We start from the raw sequence: 24,073 nt of genomic DNA, 5'->3' as shown, positions 1-24,073 counted from the left end.
AAGGAAGCTGCAATTTGGTTGAGTGCGTGGGCAAAATCTTGGCAGATGGAGTTTGGTATAACTAAGTATGAGGTCATACATTTTGGTAGTATGAATGAAAAGTGAGACTGTTATATCAATTGAAGAGTGGCTCCAAAAATATGCAATACAGAGTGTATGAGTGTTCTTGTACATCAAACAAAAATGAGCACGTAGAGCTAGTAAATAATTAATAAGGCAGTTGGAATTTTGGCTTCTGTTGATAGGTTGGAGTTCAAAGATAGGGAAGCTTTGTTCGAATGTGGAGTACTATGTACAGTTTAGAACATAGAACACAGAACAATACAGCACAGTACAGGCCCTTTGGCCCTCGATGTTGCATTGATCTGTGGAATCAATCGAAAGCCTATCTATCCTACACTATTCCATTTTTCTTCATATGTTTATCCAATGACCATTTAAATGCTCTTAAAGTTGGCAAGTCTACAACTATTGCAGGTAGTGTGTTCCTCTGCTACTTCTAAGTAAAGAAACTACCTCTGACATCTGTCCTACATTTATCACCCCTTGTGCTAGCCAGCACCAAAAAGGCTCTCACTGTCCACCCTATCTGAACCTCTGACTATCTTATATGTCTCAATTAAGTCACCTCTCAACCTTCTTCTTTCTAATGAAAAACAGCCTCAAGTCCTTCTGCCTTTCCTTACAAGACCTTCACACCATACCAGGCAACATTCTAGTAAATCGCCTCTGAATCCTTTCCAAAACTTCCACATCCTTCCTAAAATACGGTGACCAGAACTACACACAATACTCCAAGTGCAGCCACACCAGAATTTTGCACAGCTGCAACATGACCTCATGGCTCCAAAACTCAAACCCTCTACCAATCAAAGCTAACACACTGTATGCCTTCTTAAAAACCTTATCAACCTGGGTGGCAACTTTCAGGCAGCTACGTATATGGACACTGAGATCTCTCTGCTCATCCACACTGCCAAGACTTTTACCATTAGCCCAGTTCTCTTTAATTCTGTTGTTCCTTCCCCAGTGAATCATCTCACACTTTCCACTTTAAACTCCATATGCCACCTCTCAGCTCTGCTCTGCAGCTTATCTATGTCCCTCTGCAACCTGCAACATGCATCAGCGCTATCCACAACTCCACCAACCTTGGTGTCATCCGCAAATTTACTAACCCATCCTCCTATGGCCTCATCTCTGTCATTTATTAAATGGACAAACAGCAGTGGCCCCAAAACAGATTCTTGCAGTACATCACTAGTAACTGAATTCCAGGATGAAACCTTCCTCATCAGCCACCACTTCTTTCAACTAGCCAATTTCTGAACCACTAAATCACCCTCAATCCCATGCCTCCTTATTTTGTGCAATAGCCCACAGTGGTGAATCTTATCACAACCCTTACTGAAATCCATTTACACCACATCAATCACTTTACCCTCATCCACCTGTTTGGTCACCTTCTAAAAGAACTCAATAAGGTTTGTTAGACATGACCTACCCTTAACAAAATCATATTGACTATCCCTAATCAACTTATTCCTTTCAAAACGATTATAAATCCTATTTCTTATAACCTTTTCCAACAGTTTACCCACGACCGAAGTAAGGCTCACTAGTCTATAATTACCAGGGTTGTCTCCCTTCCTTCTCGCACAAGGGGACAACATTTGTTATCCTCCAGTCTTCTGGTACTGTAGATAATGATGACATAAAACTCAAAGGCAAAGGCTCTGCAATCTCCTCCCTGGCTTCCCAGAGAATCCTAGGATAAATCCCATCCGGCCCAAGGGATTTATCTATTTTTACACTTTCTAGAATGCTACTACCTCCTTGTGAACCTCAAACCTGTCTAGTCTAGTAGTCTGTATCTCGACAACATTGTCTTTTTCCAGTGCAAACACCAAGAAAAGTATTCATTTAGCACTTCTCCTAACTCCTCGGACTCCATATACAACTTCCCACTACTGTCCTTGATTGGCCCAAATCTTATTCTAGTCATTCTTTTGTTCTTGATATACCTATAGAAAAATTTAGGGTTTTCCTTGGTCCTATCTACCAACGACTTTTCATGTTCCCTCCTGGTTCTTCTCAGTTCTCTCTTAAGGTCTTTCCTGGCTAGCTTATAACTTTCAAGCGCCCTAACTGAGCCTTCACTTCTCACCCTAACATAAGCCGCCTTCTTACTCTTGACAAGAGATTCAACTTCTTTCGTAAACCATGGTTCCCGCACTCAACCACTTCCTCCCTGCCAGGTACATATTTATTAAGTACACACAGTCGCTGTTCCTTGATTCAGCTCCAACTTCAATTGTGCCCATCCCTGCAGTTTCCTTCCCCATCCTATGCATCCTACATCTTGCCTGATCGCATCGTAATTGTCTTTCCCCCAGCTATAACTCGTGCCCTGCAGTATATATCTATCCTTTTCCATTGCTAAAGTAAACATAACCGAATTGTGGTCACTATTACCAATGTGCTCACCTACCTCCAAATTTAACACCTGGCCAGGTTCATTACCCAGTACCAAATCCAATGTGGCCTCGCCCCTTATTGGCCCGCCTACATACTGTGTCAGTAAGCCCTTCACACATTGGGCAAAAACTGACACATCTAAAGTACTCAAACTATTGTATTTCCAGTCAATATTTGGCAACTTAAAGACCCCATAACAACTACTCTTTTACTCTCACTCCTTTCCAGAATCATCTTTGCTATCCTGTCCTCTACACCTCTGGAACTATTCTGCGGTATGTAGAAAACTCCCAACTGGGAGATCACTCCTTTCCTGTTTCTAACCTTGCCCATACTGTCTCAGTAGACAAGTCCTCAAATGTCTTTTTCGTCACTGTAATACTGTCCTTGACTAACAATGCCACACTTCCCTCTCTTTTAACATCTTCTCTGTTCTTACTGAAACATCTAAACCCCGGAACATACAACAACCATTCCTGTCCCTGTTTCATCCATGTTTCCGAAATGGCCACAACATCGAATTCCCAGATACCAACTCATGCTTCAAGTTCACCCACCTTATTCCAGATGCTCCTGGTGTTGAATTAGACCCACTTCAATCCATCTTCCTACTTGCCGGTGAACTCTGGCGACTTTGAAACCATATTTCTGACCTCACTACTCTCAATCTCCTGGACACTGGAACTACAATTTAGGTTCCCATCCCCCTGCTGAATTAGTTTAAATCCTCCTGAAGAGCATTAGTAAATTTCCCCCCAGGATAATGGTACCGCCCTGGTTCAGGTGTAGATTTTCCTGTTTGTGGAAGTCCCACCTACCCAGAATGAGCCCTAAATCTTCAGGTATCGGAACCCTCCCTGTAGCCACATGCTCAACTCCTCTCTCTCTCTATTCCTCAGCTCACTAGCATGTGGCACAGACATCAAACTAGAGATGACAACTCTGTTTGTCTAGCTCCAAGCTTCCACCATAGCTCCCTGAATTTCTGCCTTAAATCTCTTTTCCTACCTGTGTCGTTAGTACCTATGTGGGCCACAACTTGGGGTTGCTCCTCCTCCCCCTCAAGGATCCCAAAAATACAATCTGAGACATCATAAACCCTGGCACCTGGGAGGCAACACATCTACCATAAGTCTCTCTCGTTTCCACAGAACCTCTTATCTGTCCCCCTAACTATGGAGTCGCCAATGACAAATGCTCTGCTCCTCGCTTCCTTTCTGAGCAAAAGGGACAGACTCTGTGCCAGAGACCTGTACCCCATGGCTTACCCCTGGTAAGTCAACCCCCTCAACAGTATCCAAAACGGTATACTAGTTATTGAGGGAAATGGTCACAGGAGATCCCTGCACTGTCTGCCGGTTCCCTTTCCATCCCCTGATTGTAACCCGTCTGCCTTTTTCTTGTACCTGAAAAGTGACTACCTTCGCCTCCCGAATGATCCAGCTCCTGCTGCAGTTCTTTTATGTGGTTTTCAAAGAACTGGTGTTGGGTGCTCTTTCCACAGATGAAGTCTGCAGGGACACTAGTAGTGACCCTTATCTCCTACATTCTGCAGGAGGAACATTTATCTGCCCAAACCGCCATTCGCACGATTCTGAATTCCCAAAGAGTCTAGTGAAAAATAAAGAATTAAAAAAAAACTAGTTACCTTCCTAATCCGGCACAGAGAACCTTTTCTTTTGGATAGAGGAGGAGGATAGTGGGAGACATTACCCAAGTAGTATTTCGGGTAGTGCAACGGCCTAAATATATTACTTCATTTACTTAACAGTGTCGCGTCTGCTCCTGCTTAGCATGTGCTCTGCCTATTCACGAGGTAAGTTTTTAAAGCAGTGACTTACATTCAAGGCAGCCTCTCTCCTTCTCTTCTCGTCGCTTCTGAAAAATGGAGGTAAATCGAGGTAAGTCCCTTTTAAGTGGGAAACTTACCTCCCATCAGCCTCCTGCATCTCTCTTCTTCTCTCCTTGCCGCTCCTGTAAAATGGAGGCATGTCTCTTTTAGGTGGGAAACTTACCTTCCAGAAGTCCCCGCTCCTCTCTCCCGAAAAATGGTGGCCTGACACTCGAGATAAGGCTGCTTTAGCTGGGAAACTTACCTCCCAGCAGCCCCCCGCTCCTCTCTCCTTCTATTCTCTCCGGTCCCAAAAAATTGAGTCTCCATATTTAAGAAATGATGTAGAGAGAATGGAAGCAGATTCACTAGGCTAATTCCTGGGATGAAGGGGATGGCTTCTCAAGAATGGCGAAACAAGTTAGGCCTTTATTCTTGCGAGTTTAGAAGAATGAGACCTGATCTTACTAATATATATATAGCACGCTGATGGAGCTTGACACGGTAGATGTTGAGGGAGATGTTTCCACTGGTAGGGAATCTCAAACAAGGGAATGTAGTTACAGAATAAGGGAATCATGAAACCTAAGATACAAAGACATTTCTCTGTTCCAGAATGTCTGGAAGTTTCTACTCCAGAGAGCAGTAGAGTCTGGATCAATGAAAGTATTTACAAAGGAGATTGACAGATTTTGAAGTATTGGAAAGTTGATGGCTACGAATAGCTGGCAGAAGAGAGTAATTGAGGCCTGTGGCAGGTCAGTGATGACCTTATTGAATCAATGCAGGTTTGAGGTTCTGAACGACCTACTCCTCCTTTTTCTCATGTTTCTTATGTTCACAGTATACATTCTTATCTCAGTATGTATCATTATTAATATAGAGTATAAATAGCTGAAGTCCCAGCACTGATCCTTGTGACACTTCATTCATCACAACCTACCACTTGAAAACATGCCAGATATCCCTGGTCTTTGCTTCCAGTTTGTTAATCCACACTAATATACTATTGCCAAATCTATGAAACCTTATATTGAATATTAATCTCTTATGTGGCACCTTTTTGAATAAATTTTCAATATCCATGTAGACCACCTCTTATCTACCTACAAGCTACATTCTCAAAACTGTTCAATATATTCATCAAACATGACAATTACTTTGGAAACTATACTGACATCAAGTCTGATCATACCTCAATTTTCTAAGTTCATTGTTAAGATTTATGCATAATTCTGATCAATGATGGCAAGCTAAATGGTCCATTGCTGCCTGTATTTTCACTACTTATTCTTTCTTGTGCAGTGAAGTTATATTTGTCAACTTCTAATCTACAAGGCCCATTCCAGAATCAATGAAATATTGGAAATTTGTAAGCAGAACATCAAACATACTCACTGACTTCAAAGCAGTTTGGTCAACTTTTTTGACATACTGGGTGCTTAAGCCGAAATTCAAGTTTGAATTTTTGAGTGTTACACACGGAAGATCTGAAATTATTTTAATAATTCCATCTTTGATCAATAATTTAAAAGATAGAATGATCCTATCGTTTGTGCATTTGACAGGTTTCAAGCTCATCAGAAAAGACATTTAATAAAGTATGTAACTAATTTGTTACATACCTTATTCCATGTTTAATCTTTTAAAATTTCAATTTGAAGGGTAACAGAAGCTCTTAATTCTGTACCTATTATGTTTGTGATACAAAGCAATCACTGCATTTCATTAAAAATTTAATTAACTACAATATGAAAAATATAAATAACGTTTTCTTAAAATACCTATTGCAACATCCTATGTTCCTTAATTTTATTTAGGTGTTGCTAACTGAGAATTCAAACAATTCTTTTAAGTTCTTGTTTTCAAAGTGGTTTTAAGAGATAGATTCTCAACACTGCTAGCTGTCAGCTTAGCCTGTCAACCAGTGTGTTAGCTTGATATCGATCATGGGGAAATGCTAGAATCTATTAAGAAAACTGTTCAAGAGAATCTAGTAAGAATAAAAGTAATAAGTCCAAGCACACATGGCTTACAAAAGATAGGTTTTACTTCATAAATTGTCTGAAATTGATTGAGAATTGATGAACAAGGAGATGATGGTAAGCCGAACATATCTTTATTTTTAGAAAGCATTTGATAAGGCCCCTCACTGGGCAATTATGGGGAAGTTGTGTTACAAACCAGCGAATATTAGGTTAGTTATCCATTACTGCAGTTTTAGTTGAAAAATATTACCTTCCTTTTGTGTGCTTTGCATCTAAGAAGGTGTTTCAAATATTCCAAATAAGGATGAGAAAACAGTGATAACTGAGGAACGAAAGTCTGATGAGTTTGCCAACAAGCAGAAAATCTACTTTATCAAGCTATGGCAAACTTAAAAATTAATTTCTTACTATCTCACCAGAAAATAAGAGAAGCTGTAGCCTCCTCTAACCATTTCTCTGCTTCTCTCCATCTCAATGTAGCTGTATTTCCATTTTATCTATATGTCACACATATTGTCTTATCAGACTGCTTCATTCATCGTCCTTGACTCATTCTTACTATATCTCAACTTTCTTACATAATCTGGGTTGTATTGTTGGAGGTGCTGCGTCTTGCTTAAGATTTTAAAGTAAGGACACCTTTACAGGTGCGTGCAAAAGATCCTAGTTACTATTTTGAAGTAGGCGACTGTTTTTTTGCTTGATCAACATTACCCTCTCAAATGTTGCGGCCAAAATTGATTCATCTGAATGCTGCTTGCATAATTTGGAATTCCCAAATTGGTTGTCAACATTAACTAACGAAACATCAATAAAAATGCTCCAAAGGTAATTGATTAATTGATTGTGAAATACAGCAAATCCTGATGTCCCAAAAATGTAAATGCTGGATGAACGCAAACATCAAACAACCAGGCAGAAATACAAGGCCTAAACTGATAAAGACTGGGAGTGTTCAATGTTTGGGTGCAGGACAACAAGCATCAACATGGCTTTTGAAAAATATTCTATACAAAAATATTACATTTTTTGGATATGGTGAAGTAATGGTAATTACATTCTTTCCTTTCTTATTAAAACAAATTTCAACTGATTAGTGAGATTTAACACAAATACAAACATCAGACATTTTACTATACCCCACGAGAATCACAGAAATACTCCAGATGCTTTAATTATTAGAAAAGCAAATATTCTAGATGCAGATCTGAAAAAAAGGACAAAAATACTAGAAAATCTCAGTGGATCCGGCAGGGGGATGGGGTGGGGGGGGGGGGGTAATTGAGTAAACGAGAGGTGGATGAAGGTGAGGTAGAAGGTGCTAGGTCAGAGGAGGCAGTGATGTGTGGGTCTGGAGGGTAGTACCAAGTTGGAGGCTTGGGACGGGGATAATGTGGGGGGAGGGGAAATGAGGAAGCTGTTGAAATTCACATTTATCCCATATGGTGGAGAGAAACTCAGGTAATGTTTCATGTTGTTGATCAACATTTTTCCAGTTTTATTTTGTTTTTCCTCTAAGTAATAGGTCACTTTTAGGATCATATAAGATTACATAGCATATGCGGGGCAGAAACAGATTATTCAACTTAACCAGATCGTTCTAGCATTGATGCTCCATTCGAGTCTCCTTGATGTTGCCACATCTAAATTTATTATAAAAACCTCATTATAATTATAAATCTCATCTCACTCATTTGCATATCTAGTTTTCTTTTAAATGTATCTAAACTACTAGCTTCAGTCATTCCCTGTGGTGACAGGTTCCACCTTGTTACCACTGTTTATGTAAAGAAGGGCATCACTCCATGATTGAATCTCATTAGCAGTGCTTGTTATCATGTCAAATTATTGCAAAGAGTTACTAATCTATTAATATAGTATTCATAAGATGTCTCATAAAGTTATTATCTTGGTTAATATAGTGTCATAATTTTGCAGTAATATTGTTATTCATTGTAGAATTAAGAAAATTGAACCTGGTCATTTATTTCATTCCTGTTTGTAGGACCCACTTACGCACAAATTTTATGCTGAATTTGTTACAGTTGCAAATATGTTACAGTAGTAAATATGTGCCAAATGTATTTCATTGATGTGATGTGATTTGTGAGATCTGAAGTTGTGAAAGATGGTCGATAAATCAACTTCATATTACTTATTGAAAGATATCTATATCTTAATCAATTTTCACCTTCAGTTTTGTTTACAACTGCATTTGAGTTGTAGCAAAGAGAAGTCCTCATAATGCGAATTCCTTGAGTTCAAAAATGCCCTGCAATATGGTTAATAAATAAGGATAGACCTAGCTATATCTCAGTGGTTGACAAGAACTATTTTTATCTTATATTCAATATTACTAACACAAACGATGAACGTTCTCCCATTTTAAGTTCAAGTGTTTGGAGTGAGGTTCATGAGATTGTTAAGTTCATGGATATAAGAACTTTGGGGAAATTCTGATGCCGCTATTCAAGGCTTAAGGGAAAAAAACATTAAAACTTTTCTAGCCGTCAAGATTCTGATTAGCCTTCTGTCCATATTTTCCCACCTTTTGCACCATTGCTCAGGGAAGAGAAATTACAACCAGATAGCCTCATCTGGTTACCTGGGTCGAGAGTGTGGTTTTGGAAAAGCACAGCCGGTCAGGCAACATCCAAAGAGCAGGTCAATCGACATTTCAGGCATAAGCCCTTCATCAGGTATGAAGCTTGTGGGCTGGGGCTGAGAGATAAATAGGAGGGGGTGTGGGATGGGGGGAGGTAATTGAGTAAATGATAGGTGGACGAAGGTGAGGGAGAAGGTGCTAGGTCAGAGGGGGCAGTGATGTGTGGGTCTGGAGGACAGTACCAAGTTGGAGGCTTGGGACTGGGATAATGTGGGGGGAGGGGAAATGAGGAATCAAGGTTTGTGCGAAGATTTGTAGCTCGGGTGCTCGTTGTTGTGGTTCTGTTCGCCGAGCTGGAAGTTTTTGTTGCAAACGTTTCGTCCCCTGGCTTGGCGACATCATCAGTGCTTTGGAGCCTCCTGCGAAGCGCTTCTTTGATGTTTCTTCCGGTATTTATAAATACCGGAAGAAACATCAAAGAAGCGCTTCGCAGGAGGCTCCAAAGCACTGATGATGTCGCCTAGCCAGGGGACGAAACGCTTGCAACAAAAACTTCCAGCTCGGCGAACAGAACCACAACAAAACAGGAAATGAGGAAGCTGTTGAAATTCACATTTATCCCATATGGTTGTGCAGGGTCCCAAGGCGGAATGTGAGACATTTCTCCTCCAGGCGACTGGTGGTAACGGTTTGGCGGTGGAGAAGGCCCAGGACTTGCATGTCCTTAACGGAGTGGGAGGGGGAGTTGAAGTGTTCAGCAATGAGGTAGTGGGGTTGGTGGGTGCAGGTGTCCCAGAGATGTTGTCTGAAATGATCCGCAATCTCCCTCACCTTCATTCATCTATCGCTTTGCTAGCTACCTCCCCCCAACTCCATCCCACTGCAATTGATGTCTCAGCCCCGACCCTCAAGTCTCATTCCTGATGAAGGGCGTATGTCCAACACATTGATTTTCCTGCTCCTTGGGTGCTGCCTGACCGACTGTGCTTTTCCAGCAACACACTCTCGACTCTGATCTCCAGCTTTTGCAGTCCTCATTTTCTCCTCATCTGGTTACCTATAAGGAAAATTAATTTAGTTATCCCTGATTTAGAAGAAAAGCTAATATAGAGCTCTGACATCTCCCCAAGACTGATGAAAAAGATAACTTCTACTTTGCTATTATCTGTTCTAGTTTTCACCAATGCAATTTTATGTTCCAAAATTCATCCTAGAAACTGTAGCAGTATCTAAAAAAATTACTCATCTTACTAATAAATACAAAAGGCAACAGACATTTGCAACAATTCTTGATGAGCAAGAGACATCAATGGGCACAGAACTTTTGCTCGTTGACAATACTTAGTAGAAAGCACCCAGGTAGACATCTTACACTTCTACTGGCATAAACCAATTATAAAAAAAGGTCATTTCTGATGGTAGTGATGAGCACATCTTTCTGTATTTCTACAAAGTACACAGGTTGTTATTCTGTCCAAGTTTGTTGGCTTTTCTCCTTTAAGATACCCTTTAAGATCTCTTTGACCAAGTTCTTGATCACCTGCCTAATATCTCCTTAGTTTACTCAGTATCATAATTTGGCTTAAAATGCATCCTTGAAGTAGACTGGAATTTTTTTAAAAAATCATTCATGCAATGTCAGTATCAATGGTTAAATTATGGTCCATCCCTAAATGCCCTTAAGAAGCAGTGATATACCACCTTTTTGAACAGTTGCTGAAGTGACTGAGGAATCTTGAATGGTGTTGAACATTATGCAATCATCAGCGAACATTCCCATTTCCATCCTTAGGATGGAGGGAAGGTCAATGATGAAGCAGCTGCAGATGCATGGAACTGAGACACTACCCTGAGGGATTCCTTCAGTGTTATTCTGGGGCGTAGATGATTGACTTCCACCATCTACAACTAGCTTCCTTTGTTCTAGAAAATGCTCCAACTAAATCTGAGTGTTGTATTGATTCCCATTGATTCTAGGTTTTCTTGGACTCCTTTGTGTCATAGTCATAGAGGCGTAGAGATGCACAGCACGGAAACAGACCCTTCGGACCAACTCATCTATGCCGACCAGATATCTCAACCAAATCTTGTCCCATTTACCAGCAGTGGGCCCATATCCCTCTAAACCCTTCCTATTCATATACCCATTCAGATGCTTTTTAAATGCTGCAATTGTACCAGCCTCCACCACATCCTTTGGCAGCTCATTCCATACATGCACCACCCTCTGCATGAAGAAGTTGCCCCTTAGCTCCCTTTTATATATTTAATCACATGTTGTCTTGATATCAAGGACAGTTAGACTCATGTTACCTGTGAACCGAGATTGTAATGAGGTCAAGAGCTGAGCAACACACCACTGCCTCTCCTTAATAGGCGAGAGGGATTTTATAAATATGCATGTTCATGTTGCTGCTGTCAGAGGAACATGCATTTAAATAGTAACACAGTTATCTTGATGCATTGTATTATATGTTTCTGAATATATGAGGTTATCAATAATTTTTGTGCTTGCTTGCTAATAGTTTGGTCAAAGATAATAATATGTATCCTGATGGCACCTTAATATCCCAAAACATTTCCAGTATTTGCTCTTGTGAATTACATTGCATTGATGCATTTTGTAGCTTCTATTCAGTTGCCTCAGCTGTAAACAATGTACTGGAGAAGAAGGCTCCACAAATATCCCCATGCACAAAATGATGGGAATAGCACATCAGGGCAAAAGATAAGGATTAAGCATTTGCAACAATCTTCAGCTAGAATGTAGCGTGAATGATCTGTCCTGGCCTCCTCCACAGATTCCCCTCATCACAGATATCAGTCTTCAGCTAATTCAATTCATTCTACACGATATCAAGAAATGGCTGGAGGCAGTGGATAGTGCAAGGCAATGAGCCATGACAACTTTTCAGCAATAGGAAAAAAAGATACCCGATCCAAAAGTTGCCACACCTCTAACCAAGCCATTCCAGTATAGCTAAAACATTGGCATCTACCCAACACTGTGGAAAATTACTCAGATATGTTCTATATACAAAAGGTATGCCAAATTCAAACAGGCCAATTACTGCTCCACCAGTATACTCTCGATTATCAATAAACTGTACAATCGAACAGAATTTCTTTAGCAATAACTTGCTCACTGATCCTCAGTTTGGCTTCTGCTAGATTCACTCAGTTCCTGACCTCTTTACAACCTTGGCTCAAAAATTGACGAAGACCTGAATTCATGTGGTGAGGCAAGAGTGACTTTTGACTGTGTATGACATCAAGGAAACTTAGCAAAACTGATGTCTTTGGGAATCAGGGGAGCAGTCTCTGCTTGTTAGAGTCATTCCTAAGACAAAGGAAGATTGTCATGGTTGTTAAATGTCAGTCAACTCAGCTCCAGAATATCTCTGCAGGTGTTCCTCAGGATTATGGCCTGGTCCAACCATCTTCAACTGCTTCAGCAATGATGTTCCCTCCACAATATGATCAGAAGTGGGAATATTCAGCACCATTCACAACTCTATTGATACTGAAGCAGTCCATGCACAAATACAACAAGACCTGGACAATACCCAGACTTGGGCTGACAAATGGCAAGTAACATTCATCCCATGCAAATACCAGGGAATGACCATTTCACACAAGATAAAATATGGTTGTCAGCCATTGACATTCAATAACATTATCATGGTCAAATTCTCCATTATCAGCATTCTGGGGGTTACCATTGATCAGAAACTGAATTAGACTAGACATACAAATATTGCTGTTAGAAGAGCAGATCAGAAGCTAGGAGTTCTGCAGTGAGTAATCCACCTCCTGACTCTCCAAAGTCTATACACCATCTGAAAAAATCAGGAATGTGATGAAAACTTCCCAATTTCCTGAATAATGACAGATCTAACATCACTCAAGGTTAATTTATAAGTACTACTTCTGTTCCAACTATGCAATAATCTAATGAAATACCAAACCAGTTAGAAGGTGCTGTCTGTCGTACTCAGATTTTTTGGCACTCAGACAAATAAATTACTAACCCACTTCCTGCGTTGTATTTGCATGCAGACATAATCAGTTAAATGAAAATGGTTTATCTCAAAAGAAAGTATAAGCTTCGTTCCAATTTGTCTTCTGTTTTATACTTCATATTTGAGATAGATACTGCTTTATAGAATGGTGTAAAAAAAAGAGTCATTGAAAGGTTTGTTGATTCCTATGAGATTGGAACCTTTGAGGATAAGAGGGCTGCAGTTGCACAGATCAAAAATAAGCTTAGCAACCAGAAAGCAATGATGAAGTGTCAATTTTCAGACCGGAGGGAAACAAGCAGTGGTTTTCACATGGGTTTCTTTAATGTACAACAGTGATTTGGACTGTTGGTATATTGGGCTAATGCCTGAAACAATGATTCTCCTGCTCCTCGGATGCTACCTGACCTGCTGTGCTTTTCCAGCACCACATTCTCCACTCTGATCTCCAGCATCTGCAGTTCTCACTTTCTCCTAATTTCAAAGTTTGCAAATGAGATGCAACTCAAAAATCTAGTAAACAGTAAGGTAAGGTAGTAAGATATTTTAGGAATGCATACACTGATGAAAAAGGCAGACATGTGACAGATAAAATCTAACAGAGAACTGTGAATTGATTCATGTTGATAGGAAGAAAGAGGAGGAGTAATGTAATGTTAATGTACAATTTTAAAGGCAGTGCAACATGTATATACGTAAGGTTTTGAAGTAACAGGAAGTTAAGATGACTATTAAAAATGCCACGTAGGATATAGATGTAGATGTAAATGAGGTGTTGTTCCTCTTACTGGTAGCACGGCGAGTATAAGATGTTTCTTTTAGAGTGATGTTGCAGGAAGGTGCTATGACAGAAGATCATCTGTGATTGCCCTGAAAGCTGGAAAAGACTGAAAGAGCTGAATAGCCCACAAATTCTTATTTCTTATGTTCAGCCTTCTGGTCAATGAGAAATCAAAATGTTGGGATGCAATCTACTCACAATATTCATGCTAAACAAAATCTGAGTTGAAACCATTACAGACATACTACAGATTCTGCATTCACTCACCACAAATGTTCAAATAGTATTGAAGAACTCCACTTGTTAATAAAATAATGAATATGTTAAATTACCTGGGCTCTGTGAGTCATCTTTCTAAAATTAAATAGAACAGTCTGTTGCACACAGCACCATAATCCAGAGGAGAAAATCCTCTCCACGCAAACACAGAAACTGTTGGAGAAACTCAGCAGGTCTGGCAACATCTGTGGAAAGAGACATTATATCCTTGACCTGTTACCAGCTAGGCAAACAGCACCTTATTTTCTGCTTAGGCACTTTACAGCCTCTAAAACTCAGTGCTGAATTCCACATTTTCAAAGTATGACACCTGTTCTTCATATTTCTCCATATTTCTTAATTTGTGGAAAGAGAAACAGAGTTAACATTTTGAATCCAGTATGACTCTTCCTCAGAATTTCTCTCTCCACTAATGCTGCCAGATCTGTGAGTTAGTCCAACATTTTCAGTGTTCATTTCAGATTTACAACATTCACAGTATTTTACTATTATTCTCTCCAACCAATTCATCAGCTTTGCAATCTCTTCCTTTTTCTATGTTATTGTGTGGTTGTTCTATGAATCACACTAAATTTAATTATTAACATACAGGAGTCAGCTTAAACTCAAAGCAGTGCTTTGATAAAATGTTTAAACAAAATAACTGGAACCCAATGAAAGGCACATAATTTGGATGAACATGAGATGCTTTAAATAATTGGGGAACATAGGGGATTTAATAAAAATTCCAGGGCAGCTGAAAAAGAAACAACTGATTTTGTTCATTTTTAACAATGTTTAGATTCAGCTTCAACATTTAACCAAACCCCAGAAGTTAATCTCCCACTTCAATTTATTTCTCAGATTCACACAAAACAAGATTAAAACTATGAGATTTGATGGACGTACCTTTCTGTATTCCATTATATAATCAGGATAAGTTTGAGTGGGAACTGAGGATAGCGCTCAAAGGAATTTTTGATAAGATCCCTCAAAGTAGGCTGGTCCAGAAGACTGCGTAGTCTTACCAGACCACAGGGCTGCACTCTCATTAGAGAGTGACGACTGGTGGTAATTTAACTTGAGGGCTACTTTACCTCAGGTGAGGAAATTTAAGTCATATGAGATCCACAGTGAGTTGGTATTTTAGATACAAAATTAACTTGGTCATAGAAGACAAACAGAAGTTGTAGTACAATTTTGTTTTGTGACTGGAGATCTGCAACCAGTGATGTTCCGCACGGATTAGTGCTGGAACCTCTGTTGCATGTTATTACATAAATAATTTGGATGAAAATGTAGGTAGTCTGATTAGTAAGTTTGCAGACAACATAAAAATTTGTGGAATTGTGGATAGTGAGGAAAATTGCCAAAGGATATAAGGATGTCCGTGATACATTTTTGGAGGTCGAATGTAAGAGCAAAGTATATAGTAAATGACAGGTCACTTAGGAGCACTGACATACGGAGGTTATATGTCAATTGGGTGCAAGCCCATAGCTCCCTGAAAGTGGCAACACAAGGTGATAAGGAAGGTATACAGCATGCTTGTCTTCATTGGTCAGCATACTGCGTTCAAAAGTTAGCAAGTCATATTGCAGCTTTTTAAAATTTCTGTTGGGCCACATTTCAAGTGTGTAGAGTTCTGGGTGTCACACTATAGGAAGGATGTGAAAGCTTTGGAGAGGATGCAAAAAGATTCACCAGAGCGGTAAGTGCAATAGCTATAAGGAAGGTTGGACGAAATTGGATAGTTTCTCTAGAGCGTTGAAGGCTGAGGGTCAATCTCATAGCAGTATATAAAATTATGAGAGGCGTTGAGCGGGTGGATAGTCATTTCTTTTTCCCAGAGTAGAAATGTCAAATATTAGGGGTCATATGTTTAAACTGAGAGGAGGGAAGTTTAAACATATACAAGGCATTTTTTTAAAAAGAAGGCGGTAGGTGCTGGGTCACGCTGCCAGGAAAGACGATAGCAGCAGATGCTATCACAACATTTAATAGGCATTTGGACAAACATATGACCAGGCAGGGAATAGAGAAATACGGATCTAATGGAGGCAGATAGGATTAGTTTAGAATGGCATCACAGTCAGCACGGACATGGTGGGCCGAAGGGCCTGTTCCTATGCTGCACTGTTCTACCTACTTTACACAAGCATAATGAACAGGTTTGCAGTTTAAAGAAATGATATTCCATGGGTCAACAGGATGTAACAAAGTAAGTACTTAAATGATACTTTACTTTGGAAATTGTATTACTGCAAGAGAGACAAATGCCATTACTAAAGTGAGTCTGAAAAATATTGTATTTTGTTATGGATTGACAACTTGTAAAAATTCCTTGTTTGTGTAGGAGTTGGACGAGCACATGAAGAGAATAAAATTGTAGAGCTATTGGGAAAAGAAAAGAAAAAAAAAGAATAGCCAAGTAGTTTTGAGAGAAATAACATGGATGCAAAAGACCCAAAGGCTTCCTTCCATATTGGGACAACTTAATGATTCTAAAATAGTTTATAAATCAGGATTATTTGATGATTCCAGGGCAAAAGGTACTTGGGAAAAAAGAGTTAGTTGAACAATAGCATTTTAAAAGTATAGTTCATTCATGCATAAGAAGTCGGCAGCTTGGGGAGTCAGTGGTTAGCGCTGCTGCCTTACAGTGCCAGGGACCCAGGTTCAATTCCAACCTTAGGTGACTGTCTGTGTGGAGTCTATGCACTCTCCCTGTATCTACATGGCTTTCCTCAAGTTACTTAGGTGGTTTGACCATGCTAAATTGCCCATAGTGTCCAGGAAACTGTAGGTTAGGTGGATAAGCCATGGGAAATGCAGGGTTATAGGTTAAGAGGGTGAGTCTGAGTGGTGGCTCTTCAAGGACTTGTTGGGCCGAGTGGCCTGTTTCCCCACTATAGGGATTCAATGAAAAGTGGAAATTGAAATATGTTAGATTTGATGTGTATCTCAATAGTTGGCAAATAAATGATTTGAAAGCATACTCATACGATCATAAAAGCACCTTTTGCTCTGTATGGGGGAGAACTTTTTGATCTCAAACAATAAGAGGAGTGAAGGTTGGAGAGTGAGGTTGAGAATGGTCAATTGGCAGAGCAGACTTGATGGACTGAATGACCTAAATCAACTCCTTTATCACATGGTCTTAAGGTCTTAGAAGGGTGACAAAACATGATTCAAGCTGAGTTTTCTTTCACTCAGCATTGTCTCACTGTTTCCAGAGGGATTGAAGAAATACATCTGGACTTAGTGCCATTCCCTCAGTCACTCTGGTGAGCATAAACATGGATCTGCTACTATCTGAGAAAGAAATGGCTGCGATTGGGAACATTTGCAGGAGGGTTTGAATGGGGAGGAATTTGTTAAGTATGCACAGGAAAACTTTCTTATTCAATATGCGGATGGACCTACTAGAGAAGGAGAAAAGCTTGACTATCCCTTGGGAAATAAGGCAAGGTAAGTGACTGAGGTGTCAGTGGGATACTACTTTGAGGTAAGTAGTTATAATTCTATTAGTTTTAAAATAGTTGTGGAAAAGGATAAAACTGATCAAAAAGTTCTAAACTGGAGTAAGGCCGATTTTGAAGGTATTAGACAGGAACTTTCAAACGTTGATTGAAGGAGACTATTTGCAGGTGAAGAGATGGTTGGGAAGCCTTTAAAAATGAGATAACATGAGACAGTATGTTCTTGTTAGCATGAAGGGCAAGGCTGATAAGTGTAGAGAATGCTGGATGATGAGAGAAATTGAGGCTCTGGTGAAGAAAAAGGAGACATATATCACGTATGGACAAGCTGGAATTGATGAACCCCAAGAGGCGTATAAGTGCCATAGAAGTATACTTATGAGGGAAATCAGGAGGGCAAAAAGAGGACATGAGATATCTTTGGCCAATAGCATTAAGGAGAGTTGAAAGAGATTCTGTAAGAACATTAAGGGCAAAAGAGTACGTAGGAAGAGTATAGTGTCTCTTAAAGATAATCGCTGTTGTCTATGTGTGGAACCACAGAACATGAGTGAGACATTAAACAAATATTCTGCATTAGTATTCAGTGTGGAGAAGTGCATGGAAGTGAGGAAACTTAGGGAAATAAATAGTGATGTCCTGAAAAGTGTTCATATTACAGAAGAGAGGGGCTGAAGGTCTTAAAATGAATAAAGGTAGATTAATGCCCAATAACTGATCAGATGCATCTTAGAACTTTGTGGGAAGGGAAAAAAGGGACCCTTCCTGAGATATCTGTATCAACAACCATGGGTGAGGTACCAGAAGAATGGAGGTCGGTTACTGTGGTGCCATTATTTAAGAAAGGTTGTAGGGAAAAGCCACAGAATTATAGACCAGTGAGCCTTACATCAGTGGTGGGTAAGTTGTTGGAGGAGATTCTGAGGAACAGGACTTACATGTACTTAGAAAGGCAAAGGCTGATTAGAGGTAGTCAACATGACTTTGTGTATGGGAAATCATGTTCACTAACTTGATTGAGTTTTTTTTGAAGAGGTGACAAAGACGATTGATGGAGGCAGAGCAGTAGATGTTGTCTATATGGACTTCTGCAAAGTTTTCAACATGGTTCTGAATGGATTGGTTAGCAAGGTTAGATCACATGGGATTGAGAGTGAGCTAGCCAACTGGATACAAAATTAACTTGAAGGTAGGGAACAGAGGATGGTGGGAGTGAGTTGCTTTTTGGATTAGAAGTCTGTGGCCAGCGATATGCCAGAAGGATTGGTGCTGGATCCACTGCTTTTCGTCATTTATACAAATGATTTGGATGTGAATATACACTATTAAGTTAGTAAATTGCTAAAATACATGGTGTAGTAAACAGTGCATAAGACAATCTCACAGTATGACAGGACTTGATTAGATGGGCTCATGAGCCAATGAGTGGCAGATGGAGTTTTACTTTAGATAAATGTGGGCTGTGTGTTTTGGTAAGGAAAAGCAGGACAGGAAGTATACAGTTAATGGAAGGATCCTGGGGCCTGTTGCTAAATAGAGACCTATGGGTGCAGGTGCGTAGTTCCTTGAAAGTGGAGTTACAGGTAGACAGGATGGTGAAGAAGGCATTTAGCATGCTTACCTTCATTGTTCAAATGCTTTGAGTATAGGAGTTTTATATGGATGTCATGTTTGAGCTGTACAAGACATTGGTAAAGCCATTTTTAGAATACTATATACAATTTGGTCACCCTTTTAAAGGGAGGATGTTGTTAAACATGAGATGATGCAAAAAGATTTACAAGAATGTTGCTGGTATTAACGATTTGAGTTATAGGGAGAGGCTAAATAGAGTTGGAGCATCGGAGGTTGAGGGGTGACCTTACAGACCTTTAAATTCATGAAGGATATGAATAGGGCGAATACCCACGTTCTTTTTCCTAGGATAGGGAAGTCCAAAACTAGTGGGCATAGGTAGGGAGGGGAAAGACTTAAAAAGGACATGAGGGGCAATTATTACAAAATGAGCTGCCAGAAGAGGTGGTGAAGGTGGGTACAATTACAACATTTTAAAGGCATCTGGATGAGTATTCGAATAGGAAGGGTTTAGAGGGATATGCTGGGGGTTATTGCTGGCAAATGGGACAAGGTCAGATTGGAATGTGTGGTACGTGTGAACAGGTCAGCCCGAAGGGTTTGTTTTTGCGCTTTACAATTCTATGCTGATGAAAATAAATAGACAAGCAAGAGAAAGTCTGATAGTAGTGCCAAAGATCATGAGAAAACTTTGCTAAATGACAGAGGAGTGTGCCAAAATTCTGTCTTTCATGAACTAGGTGGTGGCTGGCACGCAGAGCCAGATCCGGCAGAACAATCAGTATCTGCTAGATATGCATGGTCATCTTCTCTCACCTTTTGAGCCATGGATGCATCCATACACTGGTTATACAAGAGAGGACTGTGAGACCTTGAGCTCCCTTCAAGGGATTGTTATGAAGATGTGGGTGTACTTTACCTTTAAGAAAGTTAAAAGCTAGCAGAACTACCTGACAGCACCAAGTATCCTCAACAAGCTAAAATATAGCATGTGGTCCAGCTACTGGGGTAGCTATGTAGCTGGATGCCTGGAGACAAAAACAGATTCAAATTAGGCCAATCAATTTAAATTATACCTCCAAAAAAAACCACCTCCAATCAAGTTTGAATTTAATACATTGACAATATTAAAAGTCAATTACATAATCTGATGCTTTGGGGGCTCATTGTTGGGATTTGAACTGGTTTAGATCAGAATAGATTCCCCATAGTGTGAAAACAGACCATTTGGCTCACCTACCCTCTGAAGAGTAACCCACCCTTCTAACTAATGCAACTAACACTATGGGCAATTTAGCATGAACAATTCACCTGACCTGCACATCTGTGGACTGTGGGAGGAAACTAAAGCACCCAGAAAAAACCCAAGCAGACATGGGGAGAATGTGTAAATTGCACACAGACAGTCACCTGAGGCTGGAATTGAACGCAGGTCCCTAGTGCTGTGAGGCAGCAGTGCTAACCACTGAGCCACCTTGCCACTCCGAGACAAATTTGAATACATTTGAGGGTACGTAAAATCCCAGCAGAATTAAACATTTGCAGGTTAGTGCCCTAGATTTTTAAATAAAACATAGGTGAGACAATTTGTTTAATTTTGGTGAATTGTGACTGATTAAATCAAAAGTGAGAGAAGGGGTTCTTAAAATTCCAAAGACGTTTTTGGATTTGTGGGTGATTCAGAAATCTGCAAAGAAAATATAGAAGGAAAGGCAAAGACCACACTTAGTATTAGCAACGAAGTTAGATTTGGGTTTAACCAAGGACAAAAGTAAAGCTGAAATTGTAAGGGAGTTACTCAATTCTCTGTGTCAGAGAAACAGGCAGGTGCAGTAAAGGTGGAAAAACCTAAATTACAGTTGAGGAAAATGGAGTCAGAAGATAAACAAAGAGAGACAGAGGAAAGAGAACAGGAGAGAGAGAGAGACAGAGAGGAGGAAGAGAGAGGAAAAAAGGAGATAGAGATGGTTCTTAGTTGAGGGTGTGTTACTGGAAAAGCACAGCTTGTCAGGCAGCATCTGGGGAGCAGGAAAATTGATGTTTCGGGCCGGACCCCTTCATCCAGCCCGAAACATCGATTTTCCTGTTCCTCGAATGTTGCCTGGCCTGCTGTGCTTTTTCAGCAACACACTCTCAACTCTGATCTCCAGCATCTGCAGACCTCACTGTCTCCTAGAGAAGGTTCTTAGCTGAGCAAACAAAGAGAAAGAAAGGGAGAGACAAAGAAAGTGAGAATTTGAACTTGAGAATTTGCGACTTAGCAAAGTCAAGTTAACAGAATGGAGATTGAAAGAGAAGGTAGAGATAAGGGCGTGGAATGCCCTGCCTGCCAATGTAGTTAACTCAGCCACATTAGGGACATTTAAACAGTCCTTGGATAAGCATATGGATGATTATGACAGTGTAGGGGGGTGGGCTTAGATTAGTTCAGAGGTCGGCGCAACATCGAGGGCTGAAGGGTCTATTCTGCACTGTATTGTTCCATATTCTACATATACAAATATGTCAAAACTCTGCCACATTTTGATGAGAAAGATGTTGAAGCCTTCTTAATTTCATTTGAAAAATTGGCTAGGCAGATGAAATGGTCCGAGGCTTTATGGGTAATGCTAGTTCAGACTAAATTGGTAGGCAGAGCAAGTGAGGAATTTGCCGCACTGTCAGACGAGGTATCAAGAGATTATGAAGAGGTTAACAGGCTATTTTACGTGCTTATGAATTGGTACCAGAAGCCTATAGACAGCGGTTCAGAAACACAAAGAAGGAACCAGGTCAGACTTCATGTTGAGTTTGAAAGAATTAAACATAGTTGTTTTGATTGATTGCGTGCGTGCTTTGAAAATAGGTAGGACATTTGAGGCATTACAAAAGATTATTCTGCTGGAGGAATTTAAAAACTCGCTTCCAGAGATGGTAAGAATTCATGTGGAAGAACATACAGTTCAGCAAGTGAGGAGGGCAGCAGAATTAGCAGATAATGCATGTTGCTGCATAAGACAAGCTTCCTGTCAGAATTTCGTCCTGAGAGGGATAGAAGTTGGAAGAAGGGGACACCCTACACCATGAAACCAAGAGTAGAGAGCGCTGGTAAGAATTTGCCACAGGATAAAAAAAAAGAAGCCCAAGAGGGTGGAAAGGAGGTGAAAGGCCTCAGGTGTTTCCACTGTGGTAAAGTGAGATACGTAAAGTCACAGTGCTGGTTATTAAAGAAAGGCACTGTGGGAAAAAATGTGGTCAAAGAAGTTAAGCCAGGGGCATTAGTGAAGGTAGTAAAGGAGACACCCAAGAAGAGCTGAAGAGCCACAGGAGAGTGCACAGCCTAGACAGGGGCTGGGTATGGAGTTAGTACCTGATTTCCACAAAGAGTTTGCCTCTGTGGGGAAAGTTTACTCAGAAAGGATAGCAGGAGAAGGACAAGAAGTTATAATTTTGAGAGAAATAAGATCTAACCAGTCACGAATAAGGAATGAGTGAATATACACTCTTTCTGATCTGTTACCTGAGATTATGGTAGATAGATATGGGATAGATGAACAGAAATTTAGTATTCCCCTATGTAAAATCAGGTTGGAGTGCCAACTTAAATCTGGGGAAGTTACAATGGGAATGATTGACAGAGTGTCAGCTCCAGGAATTCAGTTTATTCTTGGGAATGATTTGGCAAGGTCCAAGGTGAGAGAGAAACCCCATGTTGTGGAGAAGCCCAAGGAAGATCAAGAAACTGAGAAATTAAAACAGAAATATCCTGGTATTTTCCCAGGCTGTGTGGGAGCCAGATTCTACTGTCGTAAGTCACAGCACAAAGCAAAAAGTAAAGAGAAAGAGGAAGGAGTTGTAAATAGTTGTTAGTTAATTATCTGCTGTTATACTTTAAGAAATAAAGTTGTTAATTTTTACTTAAATAGTTCTTGGCTTCTCAAATTTTCACAAATTATTGCATGGGATAAAACTTTTCTGTGTTTCTGGTTTAAATTAAGCAGGAGGGTTTACCCGTGTTGTAATAGGATGCATCCCCTCAAGAGGTGATGCAAGTGTGACTGTGTACTGACAGGGAAGAGGAACAACAGTCAGGCACTGAGAGATTGTCACCTCAGGATACTACAGAGGTGCTATGCTGCATTCCTCTACTAGGGAACCAAATGCCTCCAAGAAGTCAGGCTGAGGTGTACACCGATCAAAATCATTTGATGGAAGGCAGCAAAAACAACGAGCAGCTTCCTCAAACTTAGCTATTACTGCTAAAGTGGTTAACAAGTCATAGTGGTAGGAAAAGAAAGATTGAGGAACATTACAGTCATTTTGGGTGCTCAGATGCCAATCTTGTATGCAGTGTTACACTTAAAACAGCACTTAGTACAACTGTCACTCCTGCAGTTTTGTTCAGTTTTTAAGGCTTCTGACTATATTTTCTGTTTACACCCCTTGACAGGTGATGATCACTTGATACTCACATGAATATCTTGCACAGGAATGTAAAGAATGCTGCATTCACTGCTGTTCTCTGGGAAGAACACGACCTCTGGAAATTGTGAACCCTGTGATTTTGTGAGTTAACTAACATTGTTTATGTTAGCCTATAGCTCAGTGAAAGATTAATGCCCACAAATTAGATTTGAGTTACAAAATTGCAGCTCCCATGTAATCCTGCTTAACTCCATTCCGATGTTCTGAAAAGAAGACAGAACATGAAGGTATGGTGAATAGAGAGTGAATTAACTTGAAACTTATGCCAAAGGGTTTAATTCTTTAAAATTATAAAACAAGCATTTCTTTGACAGCAGGAATGACAGTTTTGAGTCGAAGAATGTGGAGATGTAAAAACACAGCTGGTCAGGCAGCATCCAAGGAGCTGGAGAATCGATGTTTAAAGAGCTTACGCTTGAAGCAAACAGTTTTGAGTGTCCATATATGTTATTGCAAAGTGATTTGCCCTCAAATCTAATTGCCAAGAGAATCCTTCAGGTGGGTCTTCTTTATTGCACTACTAGCCTGTGTACTCACTATCCTCATCATCAGCATTATCGCTCTCAAAATTATCATCACCTTCCCCTTC

At 40.1% G+C, this 24,073-nt stretch overlaps 1 protein-coding gene across 1 annotated transcript in view; it reads right to left on the bottom strand.

Annotated features, from left to right (window-relative positions):
• Positions 1–24,073, bottom strand: part of tmem132e (transmembrane protein 132E) — a 533,792-nt gene that overhangs the window by 335,956 nt on the left and 173,763 nt on the right. The window lies entirely within an intron of this gene.

The sequence above is a fragment of the Hemiscyllium ocellatum genome, chromosome 31 (genome assembly GCF_020745735.1).
Source record: "Hemiscyllium ocellatum isolate sHemOce1 chromosome 31, sHemOce1.pat.X.cur, whole genome shotgun sequence".
Taxonomy (NCBI): domain Eukaryota; kingdom Metazoa; phylum Chordata; class Chondrichthyes; order Orectolobiformes; family Hemiscylliidae; genus Hemiscyllium; species Hemiscyllium ocellatum.
The sequence above is the reverse complement of the archived record's forward strand: the minus strand, read 5'-3'. Positions and strand labels throughout refer to the sequence as shown.